At 44.3% G+C, this 14,432-nt stretch overlaps 1 long non-coding RNA gene across 1 annotated transcript; it reads left to right on the forward strand.

Annotated features, from left to right (window-relative positions):
- The first annotated feature begins 9,898 nt into the window (after window positions 1-9,898).
- LOC148378376 (uncharacterized) lies at window positions 9,899-14,129 on the forward strand. The gene is made up of 3 exons (XR_015855950.1): window positions 9,899-10,064; window positions 10,188-10,265; window positions 14,050-14,129. It is a non-coding gene; the product is annotated as an uncharacterized LOC148378376 (long non-coding RNA).
- Window positions 14,130-14,432: the final 303 nt, after the last annotated feature.

The following is a 14,432-nucleotide window of genomic DNA, read 5'->3' on the forward strand; positions in this document are numbered from 1 at the left end:
GCGGAGGATGAGGAGAGCCCACCTGCCCCCACCCATCATGAGGACGTTCTACAGGAGCACCATAGAGAGCATTCTGACAAGCTGTCTCTCTGTGTGGTGTGGAGGCTGCACCGCCTCCGATTGGAAGAACGTGAGGAGAGTGGTGAGGACAGCAGAGAGGATCATAGGGGCTCCTCTTCCCTCCATTCAGGACATTTCATCTCAGCGCTGCATGTCCCGTGCCCGTAACATCATCAATGACCCATCACACCCCCACCATGGACTGTTCTCCCTGCTGCCCTCTGGGAAGAGGTTTGCAGCATCCGCTGCAGGTCCACCAGGTTCTGCAACAGCTTTTTCCCTGCTGTCATCAGACTGTTGAACACTAGAACTGTTGAGCTCTAAACTGAACTCTGCATCACACATTCACAGAACTGTACTTTATGACACTACGGACCTCTATCTTGCACTATCTCGCACTACCAACTTTACTGAACTTGTATAAACCCTTTAAATAGAAGTTTAATACATGGTTTAGCATTCCTCTGCACACTCTTGAATACTGTTTTGCCTACTTGCACTATTGCATAATTATCACTGCTGCACTTTATACTTATTTTTAATATATATATATATATATATATATATAGTATATATGTATATATATATATTTTCATAGGATATGTTACTTCTATTCAACTGCAATATCACTACTTTGTTGTAAGACGTATGCAACGGAATTTCGTTTTGTATGCACCATGTGCAGACAAGATGACAATAAAGTTTGTCTAAGTCTAAGTCATGTCAGGTCAGCTGTCTGGAGAGAGAGAGAAGTCAGGACCTGCGGGCGGAGCACCACCGTGCCACCGCCGCCATGACGGAACTCAAAAGCAAACTCCATGAGGAGAAGCAGAAAGAGTTAGCCATTACCAGGGAGACATTACTGCGGCAGCATGAAATGGAGCTGATGAGAGTGATCAAAATCAAAGATGGAGAGATCCAGCGACTGAATGCCTTGGTCCTCAGCCTGAGGGACGGCTCCATGGACAAGGTGATCCGCTCTATCCGTGTCTGACTATCCGCACGCCACGTCGGGCTTCGATGCGGCCGCTACCGTATTGTGTAGCTTGTCCCCAGTAAGCGTCGCGGCGCTCCGTTGCGGTCTCAACGGCCCGGTGTGGCGCAATGTCTGCTCAGGTGAGGAGGGGGGGCGCTTTGCTGGCGGAGGTGGAGGAGACGCGGCGGTGTCGGGAGACCGAGCGGTGTCGCCTCCACCAGGAGCGCGGAAGAAGCCCTGGCAGCGGCCCAGCAGGCCTGGCAGTCCCGAGCGGCCGAGCTCCGATCGGCTCATCACCAGCATCGGGAGGAGCTGAGCCGAACCAAGAGAGACTGCGAGAGGGAGATCCGCCGACTGGTAGGACTGATCAGATGCGCGGTGCGTGACTATGTTCCCAATTTCGTTGTATACCTGCAGTGCAATGACACCTAAGGCATTCTATTCTATTCTATTTCACAAGAAGAAAATGTCCGGTTGCTCGCTTCGCTTTTGTCACAGCAAAGGTGTTCTAGTCGATTCAAGAACAAAATTGGCCGGTTGCTCTCTTTGTTTTTGTCACAATTCTGGCAAATGAGTTTGCCCGCCTGCCTGAGCGCTCCCCGTTTGTACATCCAGACGGATGAGATCAAGCTGAAAGACAGAGCGGTTAGTGTTTTGGATGAAGCCCTGGGGCCGGCCACGTCCACCGCCTTCAGCTGCAGACTCAGGCTGCCGAGCAGCAGATCGCTGCCCTGAGGGATTCCCAAAGGGCGGGCCTAAACTACCCTGGAAGTGGGGTCAACGCCGCTACTAGCAATCCTCTTCATTGCGTAAGCCACCTCATCACACACTTGCAGTACGCATGACTTAGTTCGTTGCTGGAGGAAGGTAGCACAAAAACAGTTTTGAACTTTGAACGAGTGCTTGTGTGTGTGTGTTGCGGGGCGTTTTCAGTCTCAGGAGGATCGGGACACGCGACGGTTTCATCTGAAAATCGCTGAGCTCAGCGCAGTCATCAGGAAACTGGAGGATCGAAACGCCCTGCTTTCTGAAGAGCGCAATGAACTGGTAATTTATTGATGGCACGCTTGAAGGTTTGCGCTACGTTTGATGCGCGCCATCCAGCGAGGCACCCATTGCGCTTGCTTATTAGTTGAGCGGCGCGGCGAGTCGGTTGCCTGGTAGATGTCTTTTATTGGGAGCCAAAGCCACGATTCCGTTCAAACCGATGCAAAAGGAATGGATACGTTCTGGCCCGCGTGTTGTGCGTCTTTCACATCCCGCACTTCATGCTTGCAGCTAAAGCGACTGAGAGAAACAGAAAGCCAGTTTCTGCCACTCCTGTACAAAAACAAACGCCTGAGCAGGAAGAATGAAGAACTCTCGCTGGTGCTGTGTCGCCTTGAAAACAAAGTGCGCTTTGTCACCCAGGAGAACGAGGAGATGGCAAGCTTGGTAAGTCGACGCGGACAACGGCGGCGTGCCAACAGAGTCCACTGCATTTGTGTTCCACAGAGAAGGCCTAGTTCGCTCAATGACCTGGACCGCGGTTGCGGCCAGCAGGACGGTGAAATGGAGTTCCTTCAAGTTGTGGAGCAGCGGCACATCATCGACGACTTGTCCAAGGTCTTCAGGCAGGCGACTCGGTGCACGTACGGCAGCGCCGCGCTCGCTCGCTGTCGCCAGGAAACCTTTTCCGTCCAAAGCTTGACCGGCGGCCGCCATCCAAAAAATTGGCCCCTTAAATTCCGACCTTTCAAGCAGGAGCATTGTGCGCACGCGTTTGAACACGCTTTAGACTTGTTTTGCCGTTTTCAGCAGCTCAAAGCTCCCGTTTTGTCAGCGCCTTTGCCACTCGCTGTGCGCTGAAAACGACGGACTTGCCCGGCTGCTCAGCCCGTCAACCATGAGCCGCGAGCGCGACGTCATTGTCCGTAGGCAGCTAGTGGCAAAATGCACCCTGTTAGAGTTGCGCTCGCTCCAACTTATTTTGCAAGAACCACACGGGAGACAAGTAAGTTCTTTTGGACACCTGCAGGTGGAGAGTCCATCCGTTGTACGAATGAAGTCTGACTCTCGGCTCCTGCACGAGCATTTTAATTAAGAGAAACAGGGTGGGTGTAAGAGTGGATTGAATAGAGGAAGCCCTTGACCTCTAGTCAAAACATAGCAAGGGGTGTTTTACGACTTTGTGTAGGAAGGGATAAGCGATAGGGATAAATAAGGGATAAATAATATTATTTATTACAGGTCGCAGTCAAAGTCAAAGCAACACAATGATACGATAAAGATAATCTGGAAAACCCTGACACACCCTGTAGTTGTCACTTTTGGAAAAGACGAGCGTCCCTCCAATCATCGCCGGTGACGTGTTTTTCAGGCTCTGGAGACAGGAGCTCATGTCAGAAATGTCATTGTGAGTCGCGTTTGTTTCTGCGCCGGAGCCGTTCGTTCCCTTTGCATCCAAAGAATCTCAAAGGCGGATTATTTGTGTCGACAGGAGAGAGATTTGCTGCTACGATACCGACGTCGAGAATCTCTGAGGAGGAACAAAGCGTGAGGTCCTGCAAGGTGAGTCTGTTTGTTTGCGGCTGCTTGGTGTTGCGCAAGATGAAATGGCCTTTTTCTCGCTATCGTTCCTCTCGTCGATTCATCGTGAGGTGTCGCTTCAGTTTGTTCAGAGAGATGTTTGCTTCCGCGCCCGCAGGTCATCGAAACATTTTACGGCTACGACGAAGACGTGTTGGTGGACTCGGACGGATCGTCCTTGTCTTTTCACACCGACAGAACCCCCGACACGGAACCCGAAGAGGTAGCCCGCCATTTCTGCCAGCGTATTGGCACCAAACATTCCTCTTCAGCCTGGAATCGGACTCGTCTTTGCGTCGCGGGTGCTTTGTCGCCGGTCTGACTGATTCTGGTACTAGTGCTGTGTTGCATTGGTATGTGCATGAAGAGGCGGAGCTTCGCTACCGCCAGCTGACGCAAGAATATCAAGCGCTGCAACGAGCCTACGCTCTGCTAGCCCAGACCAGCGAAAGGGGACTACGACGCCGAGAAGGAGATCAAGGTGGCGCCCCTTCCCGCAACCCCCGGCCGGGTCGCAGCCTCCCCGTTCTCACCCAGCCTCGGGTGTTCTCTGGTCTGAAAGGAGGAGGAGGAGCCTCCCTCCTCCTCCTTTCAGACCAGAGAAAAGCTGATGGTAGAAATGGGTCACTATCAAAGCAGAGTAGCAGATCTGGAGTCAGCGCTGAAGCAACAAGGACAGGTAAGCTCATCAATGAGCACACCTTTTTCTCAGACAAAATAGCTACATTCTTCAGTCACTCATCCGTCTGGCATTACTGGACCAACCCCCCCCCCCCCCCCCCCCCGAACGTGGCTGGGAAAATGCGGAGAAAAGCAAATGTCATTTTCCAGTCAACCAAAGAATTTGTGGATGAAAATGACACAACATTCCAAAGCTGTCCACGCGTTTGTCTCTTCTAGAATGTCAAGTGGGTGGAGGAGAAGCAGCTGCTGCGTCAGAGCAATCAGCAGTTGGCCGAAAAGGTGACGGAAAGAAAGGCGCTGGGCGGAGTCGCTTGGCGTCACACCTGTCGGGAAGCCCCGCAGATGAGGTCTGACTGTCTTTTCAGGTCAGGCGGATGGAGGCGGAAGAAGCGCGTCTGAAAGAGCACATCCAGGATATCCGAGACCAAAACGAACTGCTTGAGTTCCGCATCCTGGAGCTGGAGGTGGGAAGACTCGCACAAGCGTGTTGAGGCCAGAGATGTGACGGACGGACGGACGGACGGACGGATGCATGCCTCTGCCTTTCAGGAGAGGGAGTGGCGCTCCCCCGTCTTGAAGTTTCTGCAAGTCCGTTTCCCAGACGGCCTCAGCCCTTTGCAGATCTACTGCGAGGCCGAGGGCGTGAGCGTACGTAAGGCGTCCCTCGCAACCCTAACCTTAACCCGAGGTCCCAGAACACCTTACATTGCTCCTTGCGCCTTTCCCCCGGACATCGTCATCAGTGATCTGATGAAGAAGCTGGACATCCTGGGCTATAACGCCGTAAGTGTATGTCGAACTCCTTATGTTCGCACTCCACGAGACTCGGCGGCTCAAATGTGACTTTTGGAAGGCTTTGCGCTGAAAGAAGCTTGTTGACGCTGTGCCTTTGGGCTCTTGCAGAATCTCACCAACGAGGAGCAGGTGGTCGTGATTCACGCCAGGACCCTTCTCACCCTAGCCGAGAAGGTAACGCGCACGTCCACGCACGCTCTCGCATTCTGCTTATGTGACAGCAGCCTTTCCTCAGTGGTTAGAATACATCAAAGTGACCAAGTCAGCACTTCAACAGAAGATGTTGGACATTGAAAGTGAGAAGGTAGACAGACACGCGACATCAGCCAAGGGGAACTCCGGCAATGTGCCCCAACAATTCTGACCTTGAGCTGTGCTAGGATATGTTCTGCAAGCAGAAGGGCTACCTGGATGAAGAGTTGGACTTCAGGAAGTGTTCCATGGACCAGGCTCATAAGGTAAGCCGCCCTCAAATCTCCCGCCGGACCACTGATGGACGAGGATTGCGGCCCAGAGGATCCTGGAGCTGGAGGCCATGTTGTACGAGGCGCTACCGCAGCGGGACTGCCCCGCCACGGACGGCGAAAAAGCCAGCCACGCTGGCGTGAATGACGTGCTGACGGCGGATCAGAGAGAAGAGCTTAGGAGCGCCGTGGACCAATGGAAGCGAGCCCTGATGTGCGAGTTGAGGGAGCGCGACGCTTGCATCCTCCAAGAGAGAATGGATCTGCTGCACAGCGCGCAACAGGTAAGGGCCCAAAGCCAGCCCGGCACTTACTTGCACGCTTACTGGCTTTTGAATGCCACTTTCCATTTGTCCGTCCTAGAGGAACAAAGAGCTGAAAGAATTCATCGAAGCTCAGAAGAGACAAATCAAACAATTGGAGGAGAAGTTTCTGTTTCTCTTTCTATTCTTCTCCTTGGCCTTCATTCTGTGGCCCTAACACCAGCTGGTGAGTGAGCTCCAGCGGCACCGCACTCGACACCTCCGATACACTGCCAGCCGGTCTCAGACGTTGGCAGACGCTCCGATGCCAACGTATACCCCCCGCCACGGTGACAGAGGCACCGCGTCACACCGGCGCTCATCCAATCAGAAGGCAGGAAAAGCAAATTCACATGCAGGGCACTTTTGAACCAGAAGAGAGCGCCACAAAAAACGGTTGTTGCCCCAAACGCGCACTAAAAAGGGTCAGAATAACAAGAGTCCCACTGGCCAGCCGGGGCCACCCGTCCAGCTGTTTCTTCAGGGGGGAAAAAAATTGGAGTCACCGGTGAGTACATTTTGCATTTAGCTCTGCTTTTCTGCTTCTGTCTTCAAGTGTGTGGCATCCTGCGATCAAAGAGTCAGCCAACCCCAAAGCGGTTGACCTCAACGTCCCACCACCATGCCTACCAGAGCAGGTGACGTGATGCTTTGGACATCCTTCCGTCTCAGATGCCCAAAAGTACTCTTTGCCACATCTGCGGCAATACGGTGTCTTTTCAAAGGTGCAAATAAATCCAGCGTGGGCGGAACACGCACGTCTTCGGTTTTTCCCGCTTTGTTTGTGTGACAGCTGTTGTGAAAATTTTATACAAATAAAGTTGTATAGTACAGGTTTGGCCAAGCCGCAACTCCCGAACCGCATGCGGCTCTTTTATGTTCATATCAACATTTGTGTGTGTGTGTGTGTGTGTGTGTGTGGGGGGGGGTTGTGCGTGTTGGCTTCACTTGAGTTCAATTTGGTATTTTGGTCAAAAGCGCATGTGGTGAAATTCCACAAAGTAGGATGGGCAAACACATTTCTTTAAACTATGAGTGTCAATTGGGCTCTCGAAATGGCAGGGAAAAGATGCACAGCAAAACGAAAATACGTAGATGAACACAGGACGTTTTAATCAGAGTGGGAAAGTTTCTATTTTTTGTTGAACGTGATGGCAAACCATTCTGCCTGATATGTCAGACCTCAGCGCATTTCAAAGATTCAAATCTTCAGCGCCATGCACTTCAGCTCACTCCATGCTAACATTGATCAGGCGTCGAACCCGCATCATCATGCTTAAGAGGTGGCCATGCTAACCAGTGCGCCATTATGTCAACGCATAATAACTAAGTCTACTGGTCAAAACAGCGGTTACTATATGACGTCGCTACGTCGTGGTCACGTGACGCAGACAAGACGTCAATGGACGTGGGCAGAGTTAACTTGTTTAAAAGGGAGTAGGCAGAAGAAATATTTAATTTATTTAAATCTATTTTGAGTGCACACCATTATGCCAATGCATAACAACTGTAAATCTACTAAACAAAACAGCGGTTGCTATATGACATCTGCCACGTCGTGGTCACGTGACATACGTGACGTCGATGGGCGTAACTTTCGCCGGAATTCAAATCCGCGGGGAGAGTTAACTTGTTTAAAAGAGAGTGGGCAGAAGAATTATTTAATTTATTTAAATCTATTTGGTGTGTGCGCCATTATGTCAATGCATAACAACTGTAAGTCTACTAAACAAAACAGCGGTTGCTATTTGACGTCTGCCACGTCGTGGTCACGTGACGCGGACGTGACGTCGACGCCTACTTTACATCCCACCGATCACAGGACTCCTCGGCTGCATAACCGTGCCCCCTTCCCAACCAATCGGATTTGCTATACGCGAAAACGACGCCAATGGAAAGAGCTTCCGCCCAAATTTAAATCCGTGGGCGTGTCTCGCAGCAGGAAGTAGGAAAATGGCGGCGATGTTGACAAAGACACAGCGGATGGTAACATACGACTAACAAGAGAAATATTTTTATTTTCTGCTTGCAACTGGACCGTCCAGAGCGTACACGGTAAGTACAACTCATCGTTTTTAAAAAGAAGTACTTTTGTTGCCCTGAAAAGCGAGTGAGCGTGGCGTTTGTGGGGGACGTCGAATTTCGACGATTCTTTCTGGTCAACGGTTGTAAATGATTGTGTTGATTAAAAAAGAAAACTTGATGTAACTCTACTTTTAACTGCCGTTTCAGATAGATTTGGAATTGCATCACATCCAATTTTGCCTAGAGCGTACACGGTAAGTAACACTCGTTGTGTTTAAGGAGATTTACGTTTGTAATAGCAGAAGTGTAGCCGCGTTGCGTTGTACGTGTGAATGTTGGTCCGGGCGAAATGTTAATGTTTAATTTCATTCCTTTAGGTTCCACGGTGTTTGTTGGCTGCAAGTTTTCCACTGCAAGAAGAGGCTCATATCATTGACCAGGAGCGAGCTACAATGGTGAGTAGCCATAACATTTATGTTAAACACTTCCTATTTCATGTCTAACAGTACTTGATTTAACAAATAACCATAAATAAATACAGTGTGGGCACTGAAGTTAACATATGTGATTATACTGCCTAATCTGTCACCGAGTAGATTGTTGCAAAGTAATATAAGATCCAAAGTTGTAATTCAGAATAGTTTTCAAAAGAAGGCCATTAGAATTATATACAAGTCTGATTACCCTGAACAAGCTATTAATTAAATCACAAATTCTTCAATTCAAAGATTTGATAGATTATCAGACAAATAATGTCTAACAGTAATTGATTTAACACATCACGATAAGTAGATTGAGTGTGGGCACTCTCAAGTTAACATATGTGATTATACTGCCTAATCTGTTACAGAGTATGTTGTTGCCAAGTAATGTAGAATAGATCCAAAGTAGTAATCCAGAATAGTTTTGAAGAGGCCATTAGAATGATAAACAAATCTGATTACCTTGAACATAATAACAAGCTAAGTGTTTAATATGTCCTATGAAGTCAAAATTGGGCACCATCATGTGGTGAAATTTGGAATTGCATCACATCCAATTTTGCCTGGGAACAAACAGATTACATAAATCTTAGTTTTGAATAAGCCACTCCTTCTCAAACAAGTAAACTCTGCCCATTTTGCGCAGTAGATGTTCTGTTAATATCTAGTATTTATACAAAGTCATAATTTAAATTGCTTTCAACCTTCATTCATCGGTTCAACCAACATTACTCGCTCTTATTACCAACTTGTATTGATTTAACTAAGCGTTTAATACTTCCTATCAGGTCTCAAATCGAGATTTGGCAAAATACAATTTCAGCAAATCCAATTTTGCCAGGGAACAAAAATAGATTAAATAAACTAAATAAGTCCTCTTCCCATTAAATAAATCAGAAAAGTCTGTCTTGTAACCAGTCCTCTTCAAACAAGTAAAGTCTGCCCATTTTGTGCCGTAGATTTTGTGTCTATGCCTAGTATTTAAACAAAATCATAATTTAAACGACTTCTTTCCTTCATTCACTTTGGAAATTTGGAATTGCAGCAAATCGAATTTTGGCAGGGAACAAAAATAGATCAATTAAACTAAATAAGTCTTCTTCCCATTAAATAAATTTAAAAAGTCTGTCTTGTAACCAGTCCTTTTCAAACAAGTAAAGTCTGCCCATTTTGTGCCGTCGATTTTGTGTTAATGCCTAGTATTTATACAAAATCATAATTTAAAGGACTTCATTCCTTCATTCACTTTGGAAATTTGGAATTGCAGCACATCAAATTTTGCCTGGGAAGAAAAGTAGATTAAATAAATTTAATAAGTCTTACTACTTCCCATTAAATAAATTAAATACGTCTTACTTGTTCCCACTCCTTTTCAAAACAGTAGTTTAAAACGAGGCCCCTTCACTCAATCTTTAACCTCAACCCCGCACGTTGTGTTGTATCTGTGAATGTTGGTTGTGGCCAAATGATAGTTTTCTTTCATTCGTTTAGGTTCCAAGAAAACTTGATGTAACTCTACTTTTAACTGCCGTTTCAGATAAGCGGGTATTACGTCGCAGTCAAATGCCGCGGATATGACGTAATTGCCCGAACCTCCGCCAAAATTCAAATCTGTTGGCGCGATGGCCGTGAGCCACTGAGCAGCGACGATTATCAACAGAAATATCTTTATTTTCTGCTTGCAACTGGACCGTCTAGAGCGTACACGGTAAGTAACACTCATTGTGTTTAAGGAGATTTACGTTTGTAATAGCAGAAGTGTAGCCGCGTTGCGTTGTACGTGTGAAAATTGGTCGAGGCGAAATGTTAATGTTTAATTTCATTCCTTTAGGTTCCACGGTGTTTGTTGGCTGCAAGTTTTCCACTGCAAGGAGAGGCTCGTATCATTGACCAGGAGCGAGCTACAATGGTGAGTAGCCATAACATTTATGTTAAACACTTCCTATTTCATGTCTAACAGTACTTGATTTAACAAATAACCATAAATAAATACAGTGTGGGCACTGAAGTTAACATATGTGATTATACTGCCTAATCTGTCACGGAGTAGATTGTTGCAAAGTAATATAAGATCCAAAGTTGTAATTCAGAATAGTTTTCAAAAGAAGGCCATTAGAATTATATACAAGTCTGATTACCCTGAACAAGCTATTAATTAAATCACAAATTCTTCAATTCAAAGATTTGGTAGATTATCAGACAAATAATGTCTAACAGTAATTGATTTAACACATCACGATAAGTAGATTGAGTGTGGGCACTCTCAAGTTAACATATGTGATTATACTGCCTAATCTGTTACAGAGTATGTTGTTGCCAAGTAATGTAGAATAGATCCAAAGTAGTAATCCAGAATAGTTTTGAAGAGGCCATTAGAATGATAAACAAATCTGATTACCTTGAACATAATAACAAGCTAAGTGTTTAATATGTCCTATGAAGTCAAAATTGGGCACCATCATGTGGTGAAATTTGGAATTGCATCACATCCAATTTTGCCTGGGAACAAACAGATTACATAAATCTTAGTTTTGAATAAGCCACTCCTTCTCAAACAAGTAAACTCTGCCCATTTTGCGCAGTAGATGTTCTGTTAATATCTAGTATTTATACAAAGTCATAATTTAAATTGCTTTCAACCTTCATTCATCGGTTCAACCAACATTACTCGCTCTTATTACCAACTTGTATTGATTTAACTAAGCGTTTAATACTTCCTATCAGGTCTCAAATCGAGATTTGGCAAAATACAATTTCAGCAAATCCAATTTTGCCAGGGAACAAAAATAGATTAAATAAACTAAATAAGTCCTCTTCCCATTAAATAAATCAGAAAAGTCTGTCTTGTAACCAGTCCTCTTCAAACAAGTAAAGTCTGCCCATTTTGTGCCGTAGATTTTATGTCTATGCCTAGTATTTAAACAAAATCATAATTTAAACGACTTCTTTCCTTCATTCACTTTGGAAATTTGGAATTGCAGCAAATCGAATTTTGGCAGGGAACAAAAATAGATCAATTAAACTAAATAAGTCTTCTTCCCATTAAATAAATTAAAAAAGTCTGTCTTGTAACCAGTCCTTTTCAAACAAGTAAAGTCTGCCCATTTTGTGCCGTCGATTTTGTGTTAATGCCTAGTATTTATACAAAATCATAATTTAAAGGACTTCATTCCTTCATTCACTTTGGAAATTTGGAATTGCAGCACATCAAATTTTGCCTGGGAAGAAAAGTAGATTAAATAAATTTAATAAGTCTTACTACTTCCCATTAAATAAATTAAATACGTCTTACTTGTTCCCACTCCTTTTCAAAACAGTAGTTTAAAACGAGGGCCCTTCACTCAATCTTTAACCCCAACCCCGCACGTTGTGTTGTATCTGTGAATGTTGGTTGTGGCCAAATGATAGTTTTCTTTCATTCGTTTAGGTTCCAAGAAAACTTGATGTAACTCTACTTTTAACTGCCGTTTCAGATAAGCGGGTATTACGTCGCAGTCATGTGCCGTGGATATGACGTAATTGCCCGAACCTCCGCCAAAATTCAAATCTGTTGGCGCGATGGCCGTGAGCCACTGAGCAGCGACGATTATCAACAGAAATATCTTTATTTTCTGCTTGCAACTGGACCGTCTAGAGCGTACACGGTAAGTAACACTCATTGTGTTTAAGGAGATTTACGTTTGTAATAGCAGAAGTGTAGCCGCGTTGCGTTGTACGTGTGAAAATTGGTCGAGGCGAAATGTTAATGTTTAATTTCATTCCTTTAGGTTCCACGGTGTTTGTTGGCTGCAAGTTTTCCACTGCAAGAAGAGGCTCGTATCATTGACCAGGAGCGAGCTACAATGGTGAGTAGCCATAACATTTATGTTAAACACTTCCTATTTCATGTCTAACAGTACTTGATTTAACAAATAACCATAAATAAATAAATACAGTGTGGGCACTGAAGTTAACATATGTGATTATACTGCCTAATCTGTCACGGAGTAGATTGTTGCAAAGTAATATAAGATCCAAAGTTGTAATTCAGAATAGTTTTCAAAAGAAGGCCATTAGAATTATATACAAGTCTGATTACCCTTAACATAACAACAAGCTATTAATTAAATCACAAATTCTTCAATTCAAAGATTTGGTAGATTATCAGACAAATAATGTCTAACAGTAATTGATTTAACACATCACGATAAGTAGATTGAGTGTGGGCACTCTCAAGTTAACAGATATGATTATACTGCCTAATCTGTTACAGAGTATGTTGTTGCCAAGTAATGTAGAATAGATCCAAAGTAGTAATCCAGAATAGTTTTGAAGAGGCCATTAGAATAATAAACAAATCTGATTACCTTGAACATAATAACAAGCTAAGTGTTTAATATGTCCTATGAAGTCAAAATTGGGCACCATCATGTGGTGAAATTTGGAATTGCATCACATCCAATTTTGCCTGGGAACAAACAGATTAAATAAATCTTAGTTTTGAATAAGCCACTCCTTCTCAAACAAGTAAACTCTGCCCATTTCGCGCAGTAGATGTTCTGTTAATATCTAGTATTTATACAAAGTCATAATTTAAATTGCTTTCAACCTTCATTCATCGGTTCAACCAACATTACTCGCTCTTATTACCAACTTGTATTGATTTAACTAAGCGTTTAATACTTCCTATCAGGTCTCAAGGCAAGATTTGGCAAAATACAATTTCAGCAAATCCAATTTTGCCAGGGAACAAAAATAGATTAAATAAACTAAATAAGTCTTCTTCCCATTAAATAAATCAGAAAAGTCTGTCTTGTAACCAGTCCTCTTCAAACAAGTAAAGTCTGCCCATTTTGTGCCGTAGATTTTGTGTCTATGCCTAGTATTTAAACAAAATCATAATTTAAACGACTTCTTTCCTTCATTCACTTTGGAAATTTGGAATTGCAGCAAATCGAATTTTGCCTGGGAACAAAAATAGATCAATTAAACTAAATAAGTCTTCTTCCCATTAAATAAATTAAAAAAGTCTGTCTTGTAACCAGTCCTTTTCAAACAAGTAAAGTCTGCCCATTTTGTGCCGTCGATTTTGTGTTAATGCCTAGTATTTATACAAAATCATAATTTAAAGGACTTCATTCCTTCATTCACTTTGGAAATTTGGAATTGCAGCACATCAAATTTTGCCTGGGAAGAAAAGTAGATTAAATAAATTTAATAAGTCTTACTACTTCCCATTAAATAAATTAAATACGTCTTACTTGTTCCCACTCCTTTACAAAAAAGTAGTTTAAAACGAGGTCCCTTCACTCAACCTTTAACCCTATTTATTCACCTTCTAGGCTAAGTGTTAAAGGCTAAGTGTTAAAGGCTAAGTGTTAAAGGCTAAGTGTTAGAGGCTAAGTGCCAGAGGCTAGGCGCCAGAGGCGAGTTTTTGTGGGCTGAAGTTTTAGTGGGGTTAGTGTGAATACAATCCAAAAGAATACAACAGAATACAATACAATAGAATATAATACATAGATTAAATTCAATAGCTCTTACTACTTCCCATTAAATAAATTAAATACGTCTTACTTGTTCCCAATCCTTTTCAAAAAAGTAGTTTAAAACGAGGGCCCTTCACTCAACCTTTAACCTCAACCCCGCACGTCACATTGTGTTGTATCTGTGAATGTTGGTTGTGGCCAAATGATAGTTTTCTTTCATTCGTTTAGGTTCCACGGTGTTTGTTGGCTATGTTTTCCACTGTCAGAAGGATGAAAATACAAAGTACAACGCTTGGACGTGGGCGAAGACGTCACCGGTGAGTCCTTCCTTCCTATTTATTTACCTTCTAGATGCTAGAGGCTAAGTGTTAGAGGCTAAGTGTTAGAGGCTAAGTGTTAAACACAATACGAACAACACAACGATACTGCACTGAACAACACGATACCGCACTGAGAAACACGATACCGCACTGAACAACACGATACCGCACTGAACAACACCATGCCGCACTGAACACCATGCCACACTGAACAACACCATCCCGCACTGAACAACACCATGCCGCACTAAACAACACCATGCCGCACTGAACAACACCATGCCTCACTGA

Source organism: Syngnathus floridae, unplaced genomic scaffold (assembly GCF_059516105.1).
Source record: "Syngnathus floridae isolate MCC-2025c unplaced genomic scaffold, RoL_Sflo_1.0 HiC_scaffold_48, whole genome shotgun sequence".
Lineage (NCBI taxonomy): Eukaryota > Metazoa > Chordata > Actinopteri > Syngnathiformes > Syngnathidae > Syngnathus > Syngnathus floridae.